Below are 23,765 nucleotides of genomic sequence, written 5' to 3' on the forward strand. Positions count from 1 at the left end.
GTTGACGTTACATTATTCAACACTTAGCAGGTCTTTAAGTTTCACCTTTCATTCTTCATTTTCCTTCTTGTCTTCAAAATATTTGCAAACTTAGGGATGGAAAAGTTAATGATTCGTGTAGTTCACTGCTTAAAACGAAACATCATTGCCTATATTTTGATCTGTTGATCGGTTAAGCGACTGTTTTTCAAATGAATCCTTACAGATCAACAATGCACAGAAATTTTCTGTTTTGTGTTTCTTCTGGTTAGCCAAGAGTAAAATAATGAAACATGTATGGAATCAAAGCGTTTATCCTACATTCGTTTATGGTGAGATGTAGTTTAGAACCAAAATTTCATACGGCCAAATTGTGGACGGGTGCAAAGTTCTTTTTTGGGGGAGAGGGATGATAAATCATCAAGAACTGTACAAGTAACATGTTGAAGCCAAGGTCTTACTACAGTCTATACCATGGGTTGGCAATGCGTAGTTTAGGAAGCAAATTTAAAATGCCTGCAATTCAAATACCTAAATTCTAAATTTTAGGTATATGGACAACAAACACTTGTAATTGAACTGAGTAATTTTAGTATATTTTTTGTTTTGTATTTGTCATTTTAACATTTCCAGGATTTGTACAGTTAAAACTTTCAGATAAAAACTGAATCTTAGCGACATCTCAGACCACTGCTTGACTAGATGAATCTATTTTCGGTGGCTAAAGTTATCTGATATGCAATGAATTATTTTCTCTTTCGATTATTCGCTGCCCAACTACGACATTTACATCCGTAACCTCTGTTCGGATATAAAATTGTCATTTCACGAATTTGTATATCGAGTTGTATGCAGAATACATATTTTTCTCTTCAAATTAAAACATAGTGAAAAGATACAGACAACATTGCTCTTGCAATAGTTGGTGCTACGAAAATATTATTTTCATTTCAGTTGACTGTTTATGTCAACAACTTGTTACAGTTGCCTTTCATTCAAAAAATTTTTTGCAATCACTACTTGATGAAAAAATTATCTATATTCATATTATTTGCAAAATTTTCACACATTTTTTTTCACCTGAAGCTTCAATTTTAGATTACGTTAACTCACTTTGTTAAAGACTCATGTTAACTCACTATTCAAAAAAAAAAAAAAAAAAAAATTCTCTTCCACCAAAATAATTGTTTCATAGCTCAATGTAAGAAAGGCATCCATCACCAACAAGTAAAGGGCTATAGCAAAAGTTTTTTATAAGTGTTTTCCCAATTACAAAACAAATTGTTAGAACATTACAACTTCCGCAATTCACATAAATTTTGATATTACATCATATTTGTTTTTATTATTATTACGTACTTATTTTTAATATTATTACTGAAATAGCCCCATGGTGCCCATCGAAATCCAGCATTTCTGAAATATTCCGTCCAAGGAAAAAAGGTTCCCGACATCTTGCCTAGACACATAAGATGACGCTTAGGACTCTATACGTAAAATTTCAATTGCAATATTTAGAGTATATTGCGCTGCCGTCAGTCTGACTTGAGTCGCAAACGATTTCGAGCCTGAGTTTGTCGAATTTCCTTCGTAGAAAAAATTTTAAGGCTCTTTTTTGCTTGTTTGTTGCTTTTGCGTGTGTATTTAAAGTGTTTGGATCCCGCTAAAATAAAATACTTCAGCTCAATTAAAGGCAGACTTTTTCTTCTATTATTGTGGGAATTTATGTATCTTCATTTACTTGAATGAAGAAAAAAAATCTCGTGAAAAGCTAAGTTTTAGAAAACCGTACAATCATTCTACTTCGGCGACGATATATCGAATATAATCTATATCTCCATAATCTTGTTTTAAGCAATTTAATTCACTATTAATTCTCAGCTTTGTTAAGTTTGCTTCAGCTATTCTAGCTTTTTAAGACCATATTCATTACCGATAACACACTTTCGACTGGTTCCGACTTTAAATATTAATAAAAAAGTTAAAATCTAAATAAAAACGTTATTGTAGCTTCTTTATAAATAAGCTACAATAACGTTTTTATTTAGATTCTTGAATTCAAGTTCTTGGTATTAACCACTCGTGCAAACTTTTTTTAAAAATTCTTTGTTATTTATAATGTGTAGAAGAATTCATTTCAGTTTAGTTCATTGTTAATTCTGCAGCTTTGTTAAGCTTTTAGAATAGATTCAACTGTTCTACCTCTTTCTTCAGACCAAATGATACTCATTATTGAGAATAAATACTCTTTCGACACGTGCCGATATTCCTGGCTTCCTGAAAACGTATTCTGTATTCTACTATTTGAGCAAATTGGGCAATGAATTTTTTTTAAATGACTGAAAAGTTGTATCCACTTTTCTTCGCAACTTTCATTTTGCTAAATTTCACAATCAGAGTGACTAAAAAATGTTTTGCAATCACTACTTGATGAAAAAATTATCCATATTCATATTATTTGCAAAATTTTCACACATTTTTTTTCACCTGAAGCTTCAGTTTTAGATTATGTTAACTCACTTTGTTAAAGACTCATGTTAACTCACTATTCAAAAAGAAAATTCTCTTCCACCAAAATAATTCTTTCATAGCTCAATGTAAGAAAGACATACGTCACCATTTTGCGGGAAAACATCTAGATAACAACAGGTTTATTTCGTTTGGTTCATCTGATTATGGCAGTCAAGGTCTATCTGCTTAAGGGGAAGGATGCCTTGGTGGAGGACTTTCTAAGGAAACTGGCTCGTATACACGTTACACATGGGAAAAGCAACGAAAGCGCCTATGAAGCCAGCTTGTTTGCCGGAATCCGAACCCCGGGCCGAACTACTAAAGTTCAGCAATTTCAAAAGTTGCTACTAAAGTTCAACCACTGGGAGCCTAGATGATATTAGAACTGCTTACCTGTAGATACAAAATATTTACACTGGCAAAAATACGCGTAAAACACGGAATATTTTAATTGACAAATCGTCGTTCACCACAGGCAGCACTATTTTTATTGTATATTTGGCATTTTTTAAATTTCACAAATAACAGGGCCGAGACGCAGAGACAAAATCAACAAAAGCGAGATGTCTGTTAAGCTCTTTTAATCCATTAACATTATTGTGTGGATTCTATTAAAACTGAGTGCTTATATATATATAAGCACTCAGTTTTAATTAAAACTGAGTGTTTTCTGAATACGTTTTTATACGGAGTGCTTCAGCACTCAGTTTTAAGAATTATCAGCAAGTAAAGAATAATTAATTTTTTGTTCACCTGGGAAATACTGTGCGTATCTCGGTGCTTTCTTTATTTTCAGGACATTTTTTTCCCCTTAAAAAAAATCAATAATTGTATTTTGAATGAATATATTTGATATAAGTTTTCAAATAGGGTAACTTTATTTATGGGTCCATATGACCTTAGTTATACACGATATTTCTAAGATACCAATTAATGCTGAAACTGCAAATTAGATCTCAAATATCACATAAAACTAACTCATGGAAAGGTGGTTAGATTTCATTATACTTCAGTTATAAGAAAAGCACCAAACTCAGAAAGAGAGGTAAGATTCTAATTAACAATAATTAATATGGATAATGATGGTAAAAAACTTAACAATAGCTAAATTCATTCTTATTCACGATAAATATTAAAACTCATTAATTACATTTTTCTTGAAAATTCCTTTTGTAAGCGCCACAGTGGCGTAGCTAGGAAGGGGCAAGGGGGGACATCCGTCCCCGGGCGCAGCATCCAGAGGGCGGCAAATTGACGATACACATTTCAGAATTAAATGTTTTCCATTCCTGGAACACAGAACGGGGCGCAAAATCTTTAGGTGTCTCCGGGAGTTGAAAACCTTAGCTACGCCTCTGAAGCCCCATACAGAACGATATCAGTAATTTTCTCCGCTTATTGATGATTTAGTACAAAAATAAATCGGATTTTCTTTTTTCAACCCTGAGCATGACTTCGAAAAAGCGCCGTCAGTATCTGAAAAAGCAGTTTATTTGAAATCAACGGCTGAATTTTACCAACACCTTGGACGATATCATACAGAGTGTCCCAAACATAAGCGCCAGGTTTGATATGCTCAGGAAAATACTTTATTTTCCAGATATGAAAAATAGTTTTACATATTTACAACTGGTAAATGTTCCGACTTTTGAATGAAAAATAATGTTCAGCATATGTCCTCCTCGACTTAACTCTTTCCATGAAATTCGTTATCACTCTTCCACATACCCTGCCAATTCAGTGTAGCTAGTGACACACTGAATTTCCTCTTTAACTTTTTTCATTGTTAGTTTTCCTACAGTTCTAAGTTCGGATTTTTCTGGACTTTTAGAAACACTATCATGCACAATAGCGATGTTTTCAGCATACTGGTTGGATCGAAAGCGTGGTGATACTGGATTCTCAAATTTCTTTATCAGTCTGCTAACTGTTGTTTTACTATGTGCATATTCACGTCTAAAGATTGCACGAAACTTCCTAACAATCTATACATAGCACTCTCCATTCTTGTAATCGGTTTTTAAAATCAAAGCTTGCTGTCCCTTTGCTTAGTGCCCCATGTCTACTAAATTGCGAAATGAATTGACATTGATAAAATACCAGAGCTCCCAAGTCACATTCTCAAATAGGAACACTTGTCTGTTTTAAGTACGTAAAATTACATTTCCTTTTCTAAAAATAAGAATTGAGGCAAATTAAATACGGCGTTTTTGTTGGGACACCCTACACTTGAAATATCCTGAAATCCCAACAGGGCCTGCCCGATGCCCACTTTTACATGTTTTCATATGACAGATCAACAGCACATTTCTTAATAATACTTTAACACATGTGAAAGAGTACAACTTTTTAAATCAGTTTTAGTCACTGTATTATAAGATTTAATTATACAATTATAACATAGCCTTGAAGTAAACAGGGCTCCGGCACATACCGTGACAGTAATTAGAAAAACCTGTCTTGTCACGTCGCAAACTATTAATCACTTTTAACGCACTGCAATTCTAACTATTCATCATCTTTCACATAATCACTAATTGTACGTTTTAATGTGCTCCTGGGCAGATATAATTTGTGCAAAACAAACAGAATTTTTTTTTCTTCATTTCAACAATCGTGCCGTGAACTGCAAACAAGATTTAACCACTGACATGAAAGCTAGTCAATCAAAGAACATATACATTCTAAAATAACATTCGTATCACCTGCCGTTTCGCTTGCAAACTGCCACTTTTGAGGACATAATACCACAGTAGTTATCTTTAATATTACGATTCGAAGCAGTTAAATATCCCTTTACTTAGAATTTTAGATGTCAAAGGTTTGGCTATTTGGTAAAGGAAATAATACAATTCGACAACAAGCACCTTGGCCAGCGACTAGGGGGTTCATTTCGATGTAATTATGCCTATCAACGAAAGGTTTCCGGAAAACATCTGCTGCCAACCTATCTTCCTAATGTCTGGATGACACGCACGAGGGTAAAGGAAGAAAAAAAGATGTAAATATCACACCAGCGGTTACTTGCAATCATAATTTTCTCTGGTGATATGAAAAGCCAAGCTATCATCTCGATAATTTAATAATAGTTCTTCCAGAATACAAATGTCGTGATAACACGTGACTATTAACGGACCTCCAGTTAAATATTATTCAGTAATTAAGAAAGAAAGAAAGACGCTATCTCGGCGCTCTATCGCGATAATTGCTGGCTGCAATCCAGGTGCGAAACATAACACAAAAGCGCGCCAAAAATTAAACCACGTGCTTTGCTTACCTGGATGCAGTCGTATCCATTGAGGCGAGCCGCCGACACAGGTAAATAAAAGAGACGCTATCGCTTTGTGGCACGCATGAGACCCCAACAATACACACAAGGCACTCTTTTCTCACTGAGTCAGGGGAACAACTGAGAGCTGAATACTTGATGCACGCTGCAGCCGCTGGGTTGCTGGAATTAGAAAACGTGGATTCGCCGCCAATTTTCAACGCCAAGTGTTTAGACGGAGAGCCACGATTTTTTCACTTAGCGAGTGTCGGAATGAAAACAAACTTCCGATTCCCATTGGTCACAATTCTGTTTTAATTGAAATTGTCCGGAATAGTGGATTAAACTAATGGTTTTCAAAATCTTTTGTCCCATTCATCTCTTTTACCACTGCTAGGAGATCATCCTGCCACCCTCCTTTCCCAAACCCCAACAAAAAAATAAATCTCAAAAGCATAAGGAAATAAATACATGACGTAAAACTAGAATAGAAAACAAGAAACAGGTTGAATATTTTTGAAGGAGAGAATTTAAAAATTATATTATACATCGCAATAATATATTACGCAATAACATTATTAAAACTATTGGAATAATATTAAAAGTATTACATCAACACAGTAGCAATCACATTAATTAAAATCGAACTTTTGTGCCATTAGAATCTGTAATTTTGTTTCTGAACGTTTATTTATATTTGTAAAATTGAAAAAAATAATAACGATACCAAAAAAATATAAAAAAATAAATCTAATAGACCTTTTTTTTTTTTTTTTTTTTTTCAAAAATTTTGTTTGGATTCTTAGTTTAATTGTTATCTTAAAAGTTATTTGCATGCAATTATTTGTATTATAATTATGTTGTATATACTGTATATTACAGAGAAAAATATAAAGAGGACGATAAAGAAAATCCGCCTTCGGTATAAGAAAAAAGTTGGGAATCCTTGATTTAGATTATTTTTTTTTTACTTGCTTTATAAAGTAAAAAAAATCTGATGTGTACACCAGATGACTTTCTTGTATGAAATATTAAATTATACGCATTTTTTCTTGCATTTCGTTTAAACATATTGGATTTAATTAAATCTACTTCGCCGACAGCGCATAAACCACAAGAGAATAAATGCATTCTTTAAAATTCATTCTATTTGTTTACCATAGCGACACTCTGGCGCTAGGTTCACTTAACAGTATTATATTTCTTTCATATTATAACTTAGAATGCACAAAATTTATATCATTTAAAGAATTATCTAATCGTTGACACACCTTCTATTAAAATACTATAATAAAGCTAGAACGATGTGTAAAAGAAATTAAGCAAACAAGACAAAAAAGAAACAGTTTTTCACAGACGATTGAGTATTTCTCATTCAATTAATTCAGTTCTCACTTCGCGACAAGGCAAAAATACATAAAAACTCAAAATATCTGTATTAAAAATTACTAAAAATCGCAATAATAAATGAAGGCGTTATCTTTGTTGTTGCGAGGCTACGTTTCTCTAGATTGGCAACAAATTCACTACTCTGCTGTTTCCAATGTAAAAAGTAATGGCCGCCACGTTCGTACAGACGCCACGAAAAATTCTCTTCATTTTAAAGCAGTTTTGTATATATATATATATATATATTTTTTTTTTTTTTTTTTTTTTTTTTTTTTTTTTTTTTAGGAAAAGAGTCTTTTATTCTGTCCTTACGTACAGATGTCACACAAAAACATAGTTAAATTGCATTCGCTAGCTGTCAAAATGGATATTTTCGTTGAAATATGCTGCCTGAAACTTTTCGCGATTACAATACTTCCTTTTTACTTCGTACAAGGAAGTAAAAACAAAAAGTATACAAAATTTTAATAGCTATCAAAACTTGAATAGATTTTTTTTTTAAATTTTTTTATTCATAAGCTAAAACTAAATACTTAAGAGTTGATTAAAAGGCTGATTAAGAACATCTAATTAAACATACACTCTTAAACTGTAAATCGATACCGTTAATTATCGATTTACTGATTACTTTTATCGATACTGTGTATTTGATTATGAATTATTTTATGCTACTCTAGACTGTTCAGTGATTATATATCCATTCATTTCACTCATACAACTGATGCTAACTGCTAGCCCGCAACGCGTTTGTGGGTTCGAATCTCACGTAAAATTTTGCTGTACACAATAGTTTGTCTCCCACAGTTATTTCCATGGGTCTAATATCGTCCTCCCCGCCAGCAGTTTATCATTGGCAACATTCTAGAATATTATCTGCTATCAGACGGCTAAATGAATAATGGTTCAGCTACTCCCGACGAATGCTTAAGAAAAAAGTTTGGGGCCGTTGGATTTCCGAAAAAAAAAATTTTTTTTTTTTTTTTTAATTTTTATTTAAAAAAGGGAGGTGTAAAATAAATCCGTTTGATGCTTCATGTTGGGAAAACTGAATTCTCTTGTAATTCTTGACTAATATATTTATCCAATTTTTGCCGTGTTAAATTATGTATTCATGTTCCCCAAGGGTTGCGGGTTGTATCTGATTTCTCAGAAGTAAAAAAAAAAATATTTCATTTGAAAAGTTATATTTTAGTTTTGGATAACCCCAAAGGAAAGTTCTTAAAACTATTATAATTTCGAAAAAGAAATATGTTCAGCAATCTATTGGCCGAGTAGATGAATTTTCTAGACACTAGCACCTAACTAGTCCTAGATTTGAATTCCAGCGAACGGGCTATTTAAGAGCCAGCGATCTATTTCCTAGATCTAGAGCCAGCGACTATCTAATTCCAGCGAACCTTTTACTGATATTCCGTATGCGTAACTCGTTAATTTATTTTAAAAAGTGCTTCACGAAAACATTGCTCTCTTAAGGTGGCACAAGGGCATGTTTCTTTCTCGTGTGCTTTACCTTGAACTGGATAAACAACAGCAAAATAAAATATCGCAGAGCGCAATCGTCTACAATCGTTGCTGTCCAATACAAAGGATGTGCAAAGATGTAACACTCAAACGTACTCAAAGAAATACAAAATTTAGTATCCAAACTAAATTTTTCAGAGATTTATTAAACATCCGAAAAATAAAATTCAGAATGTAACCCTTCTAGTACGACTTATTTATCTGAATGGCTTAGTGTCTCTTCCCTAAACATCCTTAACAGTTTAGTTTCGTTCCCGTTTGAGCTTTAGAGGACGGAATTTAGTAATTTTATTCTTAGCAGAACATGACCAGGAAATATCCTCTCATTTAATTTGTAGCGCAGTCAATGTTTTTATACCCCTTTCTATAAATAATAGAACGTAAAGTCAGTGGTTTCATCGGCATAACACTTTTTTATGGTGATTTACTTTGTTGGGATATGATTATATATGAAAAACAATGTTGTGTAAATATTTTGATTTTAGTTTTATTTTGAATTATTTCACTGCAAGCTTTTAATCTCATTTTATATGTTTCTATCGTTTCCATTTTGCAAACATATCGTCGAAATGGCTTTTAATTCTTCTCGACAAGAACTCGTTTTATGTTTCTAATTTTTGCTTCATCTGTTGCGCACATATGACCTTTATAATCAATGGCCATTCTTCTCTTAGCAAATTATGATACTTCGCAATTGTTAGGTCTGCAATCCATGCCATTGTGTGCCTATTTCCATTTTTATATGCATGTTATAATCTAAAAACCTTGCTATCTAGGACTTTTTGGCCCTTCTGAGTTTCAATGTACTCCATTTTTCTAAGACCTTGTTAAAAGAAATTTTAACGTAGGCAATACAATATAGTGAGACAAGCTAACAAAAAAAGGGGGCGAGAGGCTACCAAAAATTGGCAAAAAGGGTCAAAGGCGAAGATAGGTTAATGCGAACCATGTGATTATACTGGTCACAGCTTAAATTGCGTTGGAGCCCGGCTCCGGTACTTTCTCAGTTTCTGAGGTAAATCGTAATTCTAGCCGGAGCGCACTGGTACTCTAAATAAAAGGGCTCCGGCACTTCGTTTATGTAAGTTGAACACATTTTGAGAGAACAAAATTAATTTTAAAATAAATACGCCTTAAAAATTGATTACATCTGGTTGTAACGAAAGTTTTCCACCAAAAAAGCTTCTTAATATATTAAAAAAAAAAAAAAAAAAAAAAAAAAAACATGAAAGCAGTATCTTTAGTGCGCGTAGCAATCACCAGCCAAATCTGTGACTTTCTGCAAAGGTTTTGATAGTTTTCAAATTCTTCGGCAAAGACAGTTGGTGGTCGCGAGTACAAAAACAGATCAACCTCATTTCGGGCGTCCTATGCAGAATAAAAGATAGAACCAGCAAGATGTAGCTGCAGGTATGAAAAAGTGTGGAAGTCCGAAGTTGCAATGTCAGGGCTATATTTTGAATGTGGCAAAAGATCCCACTCGAGTCCGCACAGAGTCCAGCCGGTGAATGCAAACACATGTGGTTTTGCATTATCTTAAAGAAACACTACCATTTTGCGCCAGAATTCCGTTCGATGTTTTCCTTGATAGCAGCGTCAACACGCACTAGCATCTTGCTGTACACCTTACTGTCGAGGGTTTTACCTTTTTCCAATGTTCTTTGAATATAATAACGTGGCAATCCCACCATATACAAAGCATGATCTTTTTGTTAGTCAAATTGCGCTTTGCGACGGTGACGACGAGTTCACCCAGCGCAGACCAACCTCATTTTCGGCTTGTGGTTCTTGAAGTAAACCCATTTTTCATCACAACTGACGATCCGGTCCAGAATTTTGTCCTTGCTTTGATAGCAGATTAGTGCAGGCTCGAACACGTCTGTCCTTATCTGCTAGAGTCAGCTTATGCGGCACCTAATGATTGAGCTTGTACGTCAAATTTATGCGACGCATAGCGCGACTAGTGTAATGGCACTAACGTCTATGGTAATGTAATGGCACTAATGCTCTCGAATGGTTAAATACTGATATTCTTCTACAAGTTTTCGTAGGCGGGACTCATCAATATCAGTAGGCCGGTCTGAGCACTCTGCTTCTTGAAGCGGCCAGAGCGCTCTGGCCGCTTCAAAAAGCTTGTTTTCAAGAAGCTTGTTTCAAGAAGCTTGCTTTCAAGAAGCTTGCTCCTTGTTTCTGAACTTTCGGTACCAAACCTTCACAGTGTCATATGTTACAACATAATTAGCTAAAGCTGTACACATGATTTGGTGACATTCTTTGGCTAACTTTTTGCAACAGAACTGGAAGTAAATGACGGTTCTAATTTGGTAGCGTGATAGCTCCAATTCAGACACCTTATATTTCAGACGGTGTTTGCGATGGCGGGAAACTTTCGTTAAAACCCGATAACTTTGGAATGATGCCTGTCCTTCTCTGGGGGAACAAAAACGTTGACGGAGGTTAAGACTTTTAAGGAGAGAAAAGCCCCCAGCCACATTTTAAAGGCTTATTCTCCAGGTTGGGCAATTGAATTTACGAGGGGGGTAAAATGTTTTGTTCTTGAAAGTACTAAAAAAGGATTACTTGGTCATGCACGTCCAGCGCTAGTGACTTCTCACTGCAGAATTTCTGCAGACCTGAACTATAGGTAACCAAATACGGGTTACAAAAATTGTCACTTGTGCAAACCTTATATTTGTTCTTATGTTGTTATCGGATCGGCTTCGGAGAAAATTTTTTTGCCCAGATGCATTTTGTTTGGTAGCTAGAAATATGTCGGCAGGGTATCGTGGTCAGAAAGCATTGGACACTTCTCTCTTTGTTTTCGAAGCTACATTTCTTCATTAAAATTTCTATCCATACTCTCATAAAAAATAAGCGCTGTATTAAACAGATAAAATAGATTAAAAATTAATTTAATTAGTACCTCTTCAAAAGAACGCATAAAAAATGCGGTATAATTGGAAAATGGCAAGAAAATTGTTATTGTTTGAATGCGAAATTTCCTTCCATGAAAACATAACAGGAGCTTTGTTTTACTGAAAATTTGTCCACTGCAAATTATCGGTGACCTATGTTTTAAAGTATTTTTAAAGTGAGGCATTGCATTATCATTAAAAATACTTACGCTGTAGCTTGCTATTGCTTTATAGGGGTAATGATCATGGAACTAGGTGATCATGGAACCCTGATCATGGAACTAGGGTGATTTTTTTTCTTCCTTTTTTCGAAAATAGTATTTCTTCCACGATCGCGTTTTGTTGCTGCTTTTGAAGCTGTGATTCAATTTCTTTTAGTTGAACTCATTCGTATGGTCCACCCGTAACTTATATATTCTATACAGGGTGTCCCAAAACGACCGCATAAACTCTGCATAGCTAGACTCCTCGTTGGGATACATAAAAACTGCCCAAAGAAGCGTTCCTGAACGATCCATAGTTTACGAGAAAAATACGAAAAACAAAGTATGACGTCACTGCCGGTGCAAGAAAAAACACTTTATTGAACATATCAACAGCAGTATTCCACGCCGTGGAATGGCTCTCATCACACGTTGCAGCATCGCTGGGTCCATCGAAGTACAAGCAGCATGCAGACGAGCAACTAAGTCCATTGGTGTTGTCAACTACGTCTCGATACACCAAACACCAGTTCCTTGAGATGGCCCCATAGGAAAAAATCCAATGGTGTAAGACCTGGCGAACGTGGCGGCCATAGAACCGGACCCCCACGTCCAATCCAGCGGCCGAGGTATTCCATATCCAGCCAACCACGTACAGGAGCGCAGAAATGCGCGGGAGCCCCATCATGCTGGGACCAAAGCCCCTGTATTGCCGTTAATGGTATGTCATCGAGGAACTCGGTTAAGACCTCATTGAGAAATACCAAGTACGACTGTCTCGAGAGTCGTTCAGGCAACAGATATGGTCCAAGCAGGCGATCCCCGAGTATGCCGGCCCACAACCAAGAGACCAACGTTCCTGATGTTTCTGCGGCCGTTTTAAACATTATCGTCTGAAAAGATATGCCAATACTCTTGTTTGATATGTCTAATAAAGTGTTTTTTTCTTGCACCGCCAGTTACGCCATACTTTGTTTTTCGTATTTTTCTCGTAAACTATGGATCGTACAGGAACGCTTCTTTGGGCAGTTTTTATGTGCTCCCAACGAGGAATCTAGCTGTGCAGAGTTTATGCGGTCGTTTTGGGACACCCTGTATATTCTAGCCTATGCATGTAAAGAAGTTTTAGGTAAAGATTAAAGAGGTTTCGTTCACGTTTATTGTAATAATTTTTTATATTACTTGAAAAAGTATTCATGCGACTACCGAAAATGTTTTAGTAAGCAGTCGATGATTTGGTTTGTTTCCTGAGAGCTGGCTGGCTTGTGACAACTATGCTTTATTGAAGATATACATACTGTATTTCCTCGCTTATTACTCCCCCTAGCTTTTTAGCTCCAGGTTCTGAAAAATCACTCTTTTAGGACTTCATAGTCCATGGTTTTATCTACAGGTAAAATATCATCGATAACAAAAAAGATCTAAGTGGTCAAAGCTTCTGCCCGCTAACCAATCTAGCCATAATATCTTCCAAGCTGAAGTTATGTTCTTATACGTCATTTGCTCCCAAGCATTGTTAATGAGAATTAAGCACTGAAAAATATTAAAAGGACTTATCCAGGAGGCTCTGAGTCTTAATTATGTCGCACAGGATGGCTCAAAACACCACTGAAAAATCATATGTTGCCGACTTGAATAATCGAAACTTGAAACACCATTCGTCATCCTAGGCGTTATTTGTTCAGATAATTTATTCGTGAACCGAATTCTTCGTGAAGTGAGGCATTTGTGATCCCAGGTTTCACTGTATAATAAAACTTATATTAGGATAATAATAATAATATATTACAATAATTAATAGTGTAATGTGTCACAAACCAACACAGCATAATAAACGCAAATAATGAAACATGTTTCTCGAGAAGCTATGTAACACTTAATATTATCCTGAAATTCATATTAAACATCAAGTTAAAAGTTCGATTTTGGCTTTATGTGACAAAATAAAAAGGATGCAATACATTATTTTCACAGTTTGTAGAGTTCTTCACTTTTATCTTGTTAAGTGTAATGTTGAGGAACTTAGTGAACTTTTATCATTTTTTTCTGATGTTATGTATAAGCCAATTGCTAACTATGCTTAATTAAAGAAATTATTAATTAAATGTCTGATGTTATGTAATGCCAAAAACAATTTTTGTTTGGAAATTTAAAAATAAGTAAATGGTTTTTATATGGTTACGGCAAAGCCTCGAGGGCTATCTGCCTAAGGAGAGGGATGCCTTCTTGGAGGACTTTCTAAGGAAAACTTGCTCTTATACATGTTACACATGGGGAAAACACGAAAACATCCATGCAGCCAGCCCATTCTCGCATTCGAACCTTGGACCGAACTACCAGTGTTCAGCGACATTACCGCTCGACCGCTTGTGGACTAAAAAATTAATAAATGAACGATATTATGCCACGAAGTTTTCCTCTTATATACAGATACATCTGTTCTTGGTAATTTGTACATAAATAAGTGCTTTTAAAACAAGATTCAAAACGTGATCAGAACTTTCTAACACGGAGTCTTATTGAATATTAAAAAGTCGTCTACAATTCATTAAAATAAAGCGACAATCAGAAATCATACAGAACTAGTAGCATCAGCTTAAGTTCTGAATGCGGAACATGAGTTTTTCAAGCGTTTAATTTGTAAAGACATACAACATTTAATTTGTAAAGTTATTCAGTTTTATTCGATATCAGGAACTGAAGAAATCCGCGATGCTCTCACCACGATTCGAACTCCGAACCTGTCGAATACGTGTCCAGAGTGCTTCTAGTTACACCACGAAAGCAATGCGAAAAAGAAGGGAGAAAATACCTTATACTCTTACGTAAGATCAGGGCAGAAGCTGAATGTGGTAAGATATAAAGGCAGTCTCTCATGGATATGAGAAAATGCATTTTGAAACCTCATTACGGCCACGTTTTGCTGAGATAGGAACTCAGTAATTATGTTATTTATTTTAGAAAATATGCAAGAAATATCCAAGTGAACTTCATTTGTTTCACTTCAAGAAAAAAACAGGATATTCTCTTTATCCAGAAAATTCAAAATTTTATCTTTCACTTAAAGCTAAAAATTCCAGTTAAGATACGCCGAAAGTAATAGCTCATGTGATGGAATAATTAATGAGTGACATTGCATGCGTAGACGAACAGAACACGTTATTATCGTATGCGTAGCATCAACAAGGGATTAAAATATTTTTTCTCTTATTTTAGTTATCCTTAAAAATGGCTTTTAGACCATTTTAGGAGACCAGGAACCAAGAAATGAAAATTTGTATCTTTTTACCTCTTAAAAACTTCGTCAGTCTATAAATCAATAATATACAAATTTTATGGCTGACAGATTAAGTCTCAATCAGATTCTTTTCACAGAAGATAGTTTTGAATTAGTAATTTAATTGGCAGAAACAGCACTGTATTTCTAGGTGAAGATTTTTTAAGAAATCATTGCTACTGTTCTAGATAATCTCGTGTCTAGGCTATTGATGTCCTTATAAACAGTCATGCGTTGACTAGAAGACCAACCGTTAGTTGCCATACTATTTGTCTATCCCAATTTTCATCAAACTGCGCTGAAGAGTAGAATCAGAGATCTTGGTTCCTACTTTTCCTGCATCTAACCTTTTCATATGACTAAAGGATCGCTGAATTTTAAGATCTCTCGATTCCAAACAAGATTAAAAATTGGCTATAACAAGACTGAATACAAATAAGCAACAATCAGGGCAGAATCAAGACCTTTAGAGGTCCTAAAAAATTAAAAGATTTTGGTGTTCCCGCATAATACATTCTTTTCAAAAAATTCGAAGCACCATGAAGGAAGCGGTTGTTTTTGTGAAATTGAATATGTGTATAGCTCATAGATAGTAAAATTAAAAAATCAAGATCATAATACCTATTCACGGCTCACAATCACCCATTGAGTGTTCAAATTAGTAGTTGGTCGAACCGCTTCTGGCGGTAATGCATGCTTGAATTCGTCGAGCTAAGCAGTGGTAGAGGTTGCTAATGTCATCCTGCGACACATTCTGCCAGGCTTTCATCAGTTGTCGCTCCAAATCTGCGAAATTTTGGAGTGCCCGAATCTCGCGGCCTACTATGTCCCAGACATGTTCGATTGGTAGATTGTCTGGTGACCTTGCTGGCCAAAAATGAGTACCAACCACACAGAGACAGTTCAGAGATATGCAAGCAGTATATGGCCTGGCATTATCTTGTTGAAAAATGGTCTCAGGATGACGTGACATGAAGGATAATGCAACCGGCCTCAGGATGGTATCAACATATCGTTGAGCTGTTAAAGATGTACGAAGGATGACTAAAGATGACCTGCTCTCATAAGAAATAGCGCCCGACACCATCACACCAGGGGTTATGGCTGTCTGGGACCTCTGGCCCCGTCCTCTCCAGACACGAACACGGTGGTCATCTGCTTCAAGAGTGATGAAGCGGGATTCATCGCTGAACACTATACGATGCCAGTCTGATGGCAGCCATGATGATCGGCTGCGACCCTACAATGCGACGACGTTCGAAGTCGTTTAGTTGCCTATAAGGTCTTCGATATCGCCGTAAAACATCTTTAGTTGCTTCTTTACGGAATTACAATGGCAGCAACAAAAAAGATAAAATTTCCGCTTCTGTTACTGGTTTTATACTTTGCGAATTGCGCACTACAAATGCGCGCTATGATCGCAATTCCTGTACATTTGTCTTGAAACTTTGATCATTTGCATGTTCGATCAAGATGTTTTTGCATACCAAATTTCGTCACGATCGCAAAAGTCCTTCTCGGTACTTCGATTTTTTTTGCAAAAGAGTGTACATTACTGTATAATACTTGTTTTTTCCCTTCAATTTCTTCTCGTTTCTCCCTCGGTCTTGGTTTAGCTGCACCATACATTTCATAGTAAAACCAGTAATGAGAATTTTTTTCTGAAGCACCCTTTCCATGAGTTCCAAGCATTTTTTTATGGTGCCCTCTATCCTTGATGCCCTAACCACGTGCTTATTTTGCTTAAATGGTTGATCGAACTAAGTCGTAAACTTTCATGCGTTGTCCCGGATTCTAACTTGAGTTAACTTCCGCTAACTGCCATACCAACTCATAGATCGCATAATAACGAAAAGGGGAACTTAGAGGAATTTAAACGAAATAAAGCCACCGAGGAGAATATATTTTCGCCGAAACAAACAGTGTTTTTATAAAATTCAGTTTTTCAAACTCAGAAAGTCAGCATAGAATGTAAGAATTTCGAAACTCCAGCAGAATCAATAGATGCATTTATGCATTCAGAGAAATTTGCTTCGCTATTAGTGAAATCTGCTTAAGCCATGGTACCACACCATTCAGTTTCGGAATCCTCTGCAATTATGCCGTTAATTATAGCTTAATGTATAGCTTTATAAACCAGGCAGCAAGTGATGACTCATTCGCATTCATTTCAGAAACCATCTTTTAAAGATTACAAACCATCCCTTTCAAAACTCCACCTCCTCAACAACCATGCGTTTAATTATGAAGAATGATGTATTGATTTTTGCGGGTTCTCGACCCATTCCCTCGCGTTCTTTCTGCCAAGACTTCTTAACCTCTACGGAGTATCTTTACCGTTCCATGATTTATACTTCGACCTCAAACCTTGGAGCGAAAGAACGTTTAAGTATTTTTTATTAATTTCCAGAAGAATAAAATAAAGAAAAAGAAGAGCAAAGGCGAGAGCGAGTGGGCAGAAGAAAAGTGAGACACGGACTGGATTTCGCCATTTTTATTTTCTTCTTCTTTGTTTCCCTAGGAATCCATCAAAGTGGCAGTGATTGGCGTTCGAAAATGTTGCCGCCAAAAGGCGTGAATGACTTCCATATTAGAAATATTGCTGGAGTCACGTGGTTTTCGGGATAGGGGGTAAGGAATGGAAAAAATATTAATTTTTTTTTTTTTTTTTCCATGGCAAATACAAAGGAGAAAAGGCATTGGTTGCTTTGTTTCAGTAACTGCATCAGACACAGATCCAAGTTTTTTTCCTGTGAGGTTTCCTCAGTTAAAAAGAGGAAACAAGTAATGTAGAGTAAATAAAAGAACTAAGCCGAAAGAGACGAAAGAATTCCAAAGAAAAATTTGTGAACAAAATAAATGGAAAAGTCATTTTGGCGATATTGTATACATTGAACTGTATTTGATACTATTTTGAGTTATTTCTTCCGAGCGATTTATAAATCTGTATTCTCAAAAACAATACCAAATTTCAATGGAGAATTCTTATTCTTTATACATCTCGGAAAACGTCCCCAAATTTCCAGACACAAGTATCTCTCTTATGTTTCGCGCTTACACGATAAAAAAATTGCGAAAACCCTTGTATAGCATGACAGCATGATTTCATTAGAGTACATTAATCAATATACATGAACCCTCTTATAACACTTTATATATGTGCATTTTTCGAAAACACGAGTTTCATTCCAAAATTTTTACAAAATTAAGTTACATATACTAGGCCATCGTACGTAGTACACAGTATCAACTTATTTATTTAATACACATGAAAATAAAATAAATTCCAGGAATACACACATTCTCTGACATCGAAATTCTTTTGAAACTGAATGACCATCATTTACACAATGTACATCTCGTGCTCCAAGTGTTAAATTAGTACATTGCATAAATTACCTAATTGCGATTTTGAAAAGCACTTTTTGGGTATGCGTTACTAATTAGCTTTATCGTTTTTAGGAGTAATTATTGCAAAATTACATTTCAGTCCCAAACTGTGTCTCAAAGTGCGAACTTTTAAAAGAAAATTTATTTCTTTAGAGATGAAAATGTAAATTTTGAATCCTTTGTTAAAAGGAAAACAGGCATTTGACATTGTAAAAAATCTTAACTTAAATGCGATCACAGTGAGAACTATTTAAAAAATATACTTCATTTTTAAAAAGTTCCAGAACGCATCCATCTATCTTGTATTATATATTAGTTTCGTATAACAATTTCCCCCAACATTATATTTTCTGGAAACCTGTAATACTTGTAGCTCTGAATTTCATAAATAATATGAGCAAATTTTTCGAAGGCCATCCATGTTATAGCAGTTATTTTTAGGGGTTACCTGAATAAAATTGCGTTTAAAAATCGTGAATTTTACAAATACTTTTTACAAGACTAGGGCTTTCCAGAAGAAATCAAAGAATCTTTTGGGTTTAAGAATTTTTCGTTGTCTGTTCAGTTAACTACTTAATTTTAGACTAATCATGCAGTAAAATACAAGGATGTAGGAGGAAAACATAACTTTCGTAAGAGAAGAGTTTTAATGCAAAATTTTACAAACTATTCGATAGAATATCGAACAACTAATTTATAAATGTCTACAGTACCTAAAAAATCTCAGCAAAAGTAAAACTGAAACTAAATTTAAAGAAATTTTTAGAGTAATCTTGTTTTTGTTGCATCAATAAATTAATTCTGGAATTATATTTCTGATTACAGGATCAAATGCAAACAACAAAAACTTCCCATTTTTCTTAATAAATACTAGACGGACAGATGAATTAATTCAATTAAAAATTAACATGGAGATTTTGATAATAATAAATAATTTATAAAGCTAAACTTTGTAAAATCAAGCACGCTGAAGAAAAAACATAAGAAATAAGGCAAACAAACACACAAACAGACATTCTTATTTCTATATATATATATATAGATTTTGTAAAACTTACAAATTTTTTATTAACAGACTCTGCGATTTGAAAGCGAGCACTTTTCGAAATAAAGCATTTTTATCTCCAACGCGCGATACTGTTGCCACTCGGAAAAATGAGTGCGAAAATTAATGTTTTCAGAGTTTTTAATTAATGCCTCAGCTGATTAAAGTCGTACGATGGGAACAGTCGAAATGGTTTCCCGCGAATTTTTGGAATCCGAAGAAATGTATATTTAACGTTTGGCAATGTTATTTTTATTTCATTGTAAAACTTAGAAATTTTTTATTAACAAATTCAACGATTTGAATGAGAGCAGTGGCAACACTTCTCCAAATAAAGCAGATTCTTATCTCCAGCGTGCGTGGCTGTTGCCACTCGGTAAAATGAGCGTTTCAAAAAATGAGCGTTTTCAGAGTTTTTAATTAATATCTCTAATTTTAGCTTTTTTTTTGGGGGGGGGAGAAGTGGACGTCGACTTTTTCGAGGACCCAGAAAAGAATTCTAGAAAGTTTGGTGACGATAGCTATACTAGTGACTGAGTTAATCGCAAGTAAACAAACACACAGATATTCTTCTTTACATATATACTATACTAGATAGATAGATATGTGTGCACTGTTCGCAAAGCACTGTTTCTGTACGTGTAAAACATAAAATATAAAAGACACTTAATTGGCAATAGACTTTTAAATTTCTAATTTTAATTAAAAGACAAATCCTCTTCCCTTCGCTTCTGCACTGAGGTCACTTTTCCCCTGCAATATTTTGCATTGTGAGCTTTTATATAATCATCATTTAGAACTCAAACAAAGAATTTACAAGTATAAAATATCCAACTGCCTCATGAGCATTATTGTCCTCCAATTTCCCTGTTCGGGATTCATCTGTGCGTTTTCAATTTGAAGTGCCTTAGGATTAGATGCATATAATAGCTTATAAAACCAATCATTGGTTATTTAAGCATAGCCATTTGGTATTAAGGTATTAAGGCACGCTCTGTTTCTCCGCTTGCACTGTCCTGACAAATCACATCTCTTCGCAAAGCACTGTTTCTCCATTGTTTGAAAAATGTAACTTTGTAGTTTAAAATTGCACGGTGCAGGTAACCCACATCGTGCTGTGCCATGTAATGAGGTATGTTTTGCAATAAGATATGTTGATAAGAAACGATAAGTAAGAAAGAGATACTAAGGTTATCAAGTGATGTAACTCTTCAAAAGAGTTATCCGTTACGCCACAAAGTCAATCACTCCCTATCACTTCTATCACCCCCTACTCCAAACAAGAGTACGACACAATTGGTTTTTCTTCATCGTCCCATCCAAAAAATTATCACATTATATATATTACTACGAATTTTGTACTTTGCGTAATCTAGCGCGAGACAAATTTTAAGAGAAAGATATGCCGGAAAAGTAAAAATACAGGAGCAAGTGCATTTAACATTGGGTAAATGGATATCTCGGTTATTTGGCGAGAAATCGCCAAAAGTCGTCAAAATTGGCGACATTTGGGTCTGGTCCCGGTGTTACCGTAATAAGTATTGTAACTGAATAAATGTAATTGACCACTAAGGTTAGCTGTAACCGTAATTCCACCCTCGTATTGCTTTCCAGTAATTTCCAGAAGTAGAAAGTACTAGAAGTATATCGCAGCTGGTTGAAAACTATTTCCGAGCGGTAAAATGCTGCTGAATATTGGTAGTTCGGATCGGGTTTCGAGTCCTGGCGAACGGGATGGGTGCATGGGCGTTTTTGTGCTTTTCCCCATGTGTAACGTGGATACGAGCCAGTTGCCATTAAAAAGAACTCAACGAGCATCCCTTCTCTTCCGTGTGGTTGCCTAAGGACGGATCTCGTAATAAGTAAAAAGGAACCAATATATTACCATAATTACATACTATGTGATTATGCATGAGTATGAAAATGCGAATTTTCAAAAAATAAATAAAAACTAAATAAAATAAATTTTTAAACTTTATTTAGTACTAAGAAAGATTACATTTCCATATCAGAGAAATTATCGTATAAATGAGAAAATAAATATTTAAAATACCTTTTAATTCACTATATACTGCTATTCAAAATTTAAAAAATTTTACATTTGATCGATTTGCTCTGGAACTGATAGACAAATTTTAATTAAATTTGATATGGTTATAGGCTTGCTGTAATATTAAAAAACATACCATGCAACAGTCAAGCTACACATGATGAACATACGTAACGCTCATCGGTGTAGCAAAGTTTGAAACAGAATTTGCAGGATCGAACAAAAAAGGAGGTTGATAGGGAGTATGTTCTCTTTCAAGTCATACAGATTTCACAACGTTACTTCTTAATTGGAAATGCCAGTTTATGAGTCACTGTGGCAGTCGGTTCTACTCCTGCAGCAATGTTGTTTCAGATCCTGGAGAATCTAGGGAGAGATGCAATTGCCCCTCCCCAAAGAGTATTCCACAGAATAGAATGTAGGTCTGGAGATCTGATTTATCAGTTCGTTCGGTGAGGACATGGGTTAATGCGCTCACTTTCCAAAAAACCGTTCATCAAATGAACCCTTTGTAGATAAGCGTTGTCGTTCATAAAAATGAACTGAAAGACAACTGCACCCCTGAAAACATGAACATGATAGTCTTCATTATTTTCGGAGAAAATATTAAGCGTATTATGTTTGTGAGTGGTGTTATCAGTCATTACTCTAAATAATCACTAATATGGCTAAAAATGGTTCGGAAAAAGTGAAGTTTTATTTATGATCTACAGGGCCTGATCGCCTAGTTAAAGAACGCATTCCGTAGGCACAGTGATCAGGAGCTGCGCAGTTATCTTTCACCCCTAATTCCTAGGCATTCAAGCAATGTAAGATTAGCAACTGTACAGTTTATGCGGAGCAAGGTCATTTAAAATCCATAGGTGAGGAAATTCTCTCTTGTAATTAGTCAAAGAAGAAGAAAAATAAAAACGAACAAATAAAACAAAACAAAATTTAAAAAAAAAAAAAAAAAAAAAAAAATCTGAAAGGTCCAGATTTTAAATTACGTCTAAAGGGGCGTTTTTTTTTAACGTTTTGTGTGTTATATTTATTTATTAAACATCATGTTCTTTGCACTTAAACCATAAAATTCAGTTCAACAGCAATGTAGCAAAATAATTTAAAAATGAAAATAGCTTTAGAATTTCCGATACAGAGTTCCGCGTACTGGAAATAAAAATTCTTTCGTCCCTCGTAGAATGTTGCCATTGCTCGCTTTTAAATCGTTGAGTTTGTTAATCAAAAACTCGTTAAAGTTTTACAAAATATGAAATCGATAATAAAACAAACTCCAAATTCAAATTTGGGCTTTCAGATGCCCATATTGGCAGTAGGATTACGTCATTCAAAATTGAATGGCTCAAGGTACTATTGTTTTATCACAATGCGAGAAACATACATAAATTTATGCAGATTCTTCCTTATTTAATTTCTTCAAATATAATGCAGGGCGATAGCATTTGGTGGCAACGATTTGAAAAGTAATACAGCCTTTTAAAGCTTTCAACGCAAAATCGCAAAACGAAAACAATAGTCCTTCAGGGACAAAGCCCCTTTGGACTAAAAAGTCTTAAAATCAGAAAATTCATTATGAAATAAATCGTGAAAACTTTAAATCATGAAGTTCAGATAGAACCTTTTTTGAAAAACAGAGGTGGATCTTTTAATCTTCTGAGTAATTTTCTTTCAAATTACTCAGAAGTTAACTTTGAATAGTTTATCTATCGTCTTGGGTTGCTTATTTTGGGCTTTGCTACTCGCAAATCTTCAGCGTAATTCTTCGAAACAACTCCCTGCGATCTTCTTAAGTCAGCGATGTATCTATTCCTGCTTCATGATCATTCACGAGCCTGTTCTCTTTACGATTCGAAAGAGCAGCAATAAAATTAACAAGAAAAGCTGAGCAAACAACAGAGTAAAGTTTATCTTTAAATATTAAAATTTGAGATTATATCTTGGAGTACACAATTAAAAGAGCGAAATTCTTTCATATGTACGTAACCAAAAATAAAATATCTATTTACAAAATTTCAGAAATTTCCAGATTATTTATGATGTTGATATATATATGGCATGTTTCTATGTAGATTGTTTCTATGTATTGATCAATATTATAATTTTTCCCTTCGAAACGGAGATCTTAGTTACACACTCTTATAGAATTCATGTTCTAGAAAACACCTGGAGGCTTCAATATAGCCAACCTTGCATAGATTAAACGTGAAAAAATATTCT

The 23,765-nt window shown here is 34.8% G+C and overlaps 1 protein-coding gene across 2 annotated transcripts in view; it reads right to left on the reverse strand.

Annotated features, from left to right (window-relative positions):
* LOC118183242 (uncharacterized) overlaps window positions 1-5,924 on the reverse strand; it is a 178,593-nt gene extending 172,669 nt beyond the window's left edge. For both annotated transcript variants that reach the window (XM_085821749.1, XM_085821748.1), the window contains exon 1: window positions 5,768-5,924. The gene's annotated coding sequence lies outside the window, so the exon portion shown is untranslated. The remainder of the gene's footprint in view (window positions 1-5,767) is intronic.
* Window positions 5,925-23,765: the final 17,841 nt, after the last annotated feature.

Source organism: Stegodyphus dumicola, chromosome 8, assembly GCF_044657685.1.
Source record: "Stegodyphus dumicola isolate Sdum_Otavi_A_Nest chromosome 8, ASM4465768v1".
NCBI lineage: Eukaryota > Metazoa > Arthropoda > Arachnida > Araneae > Eresidae > Stegodyphus > Stegodyphus dumicola.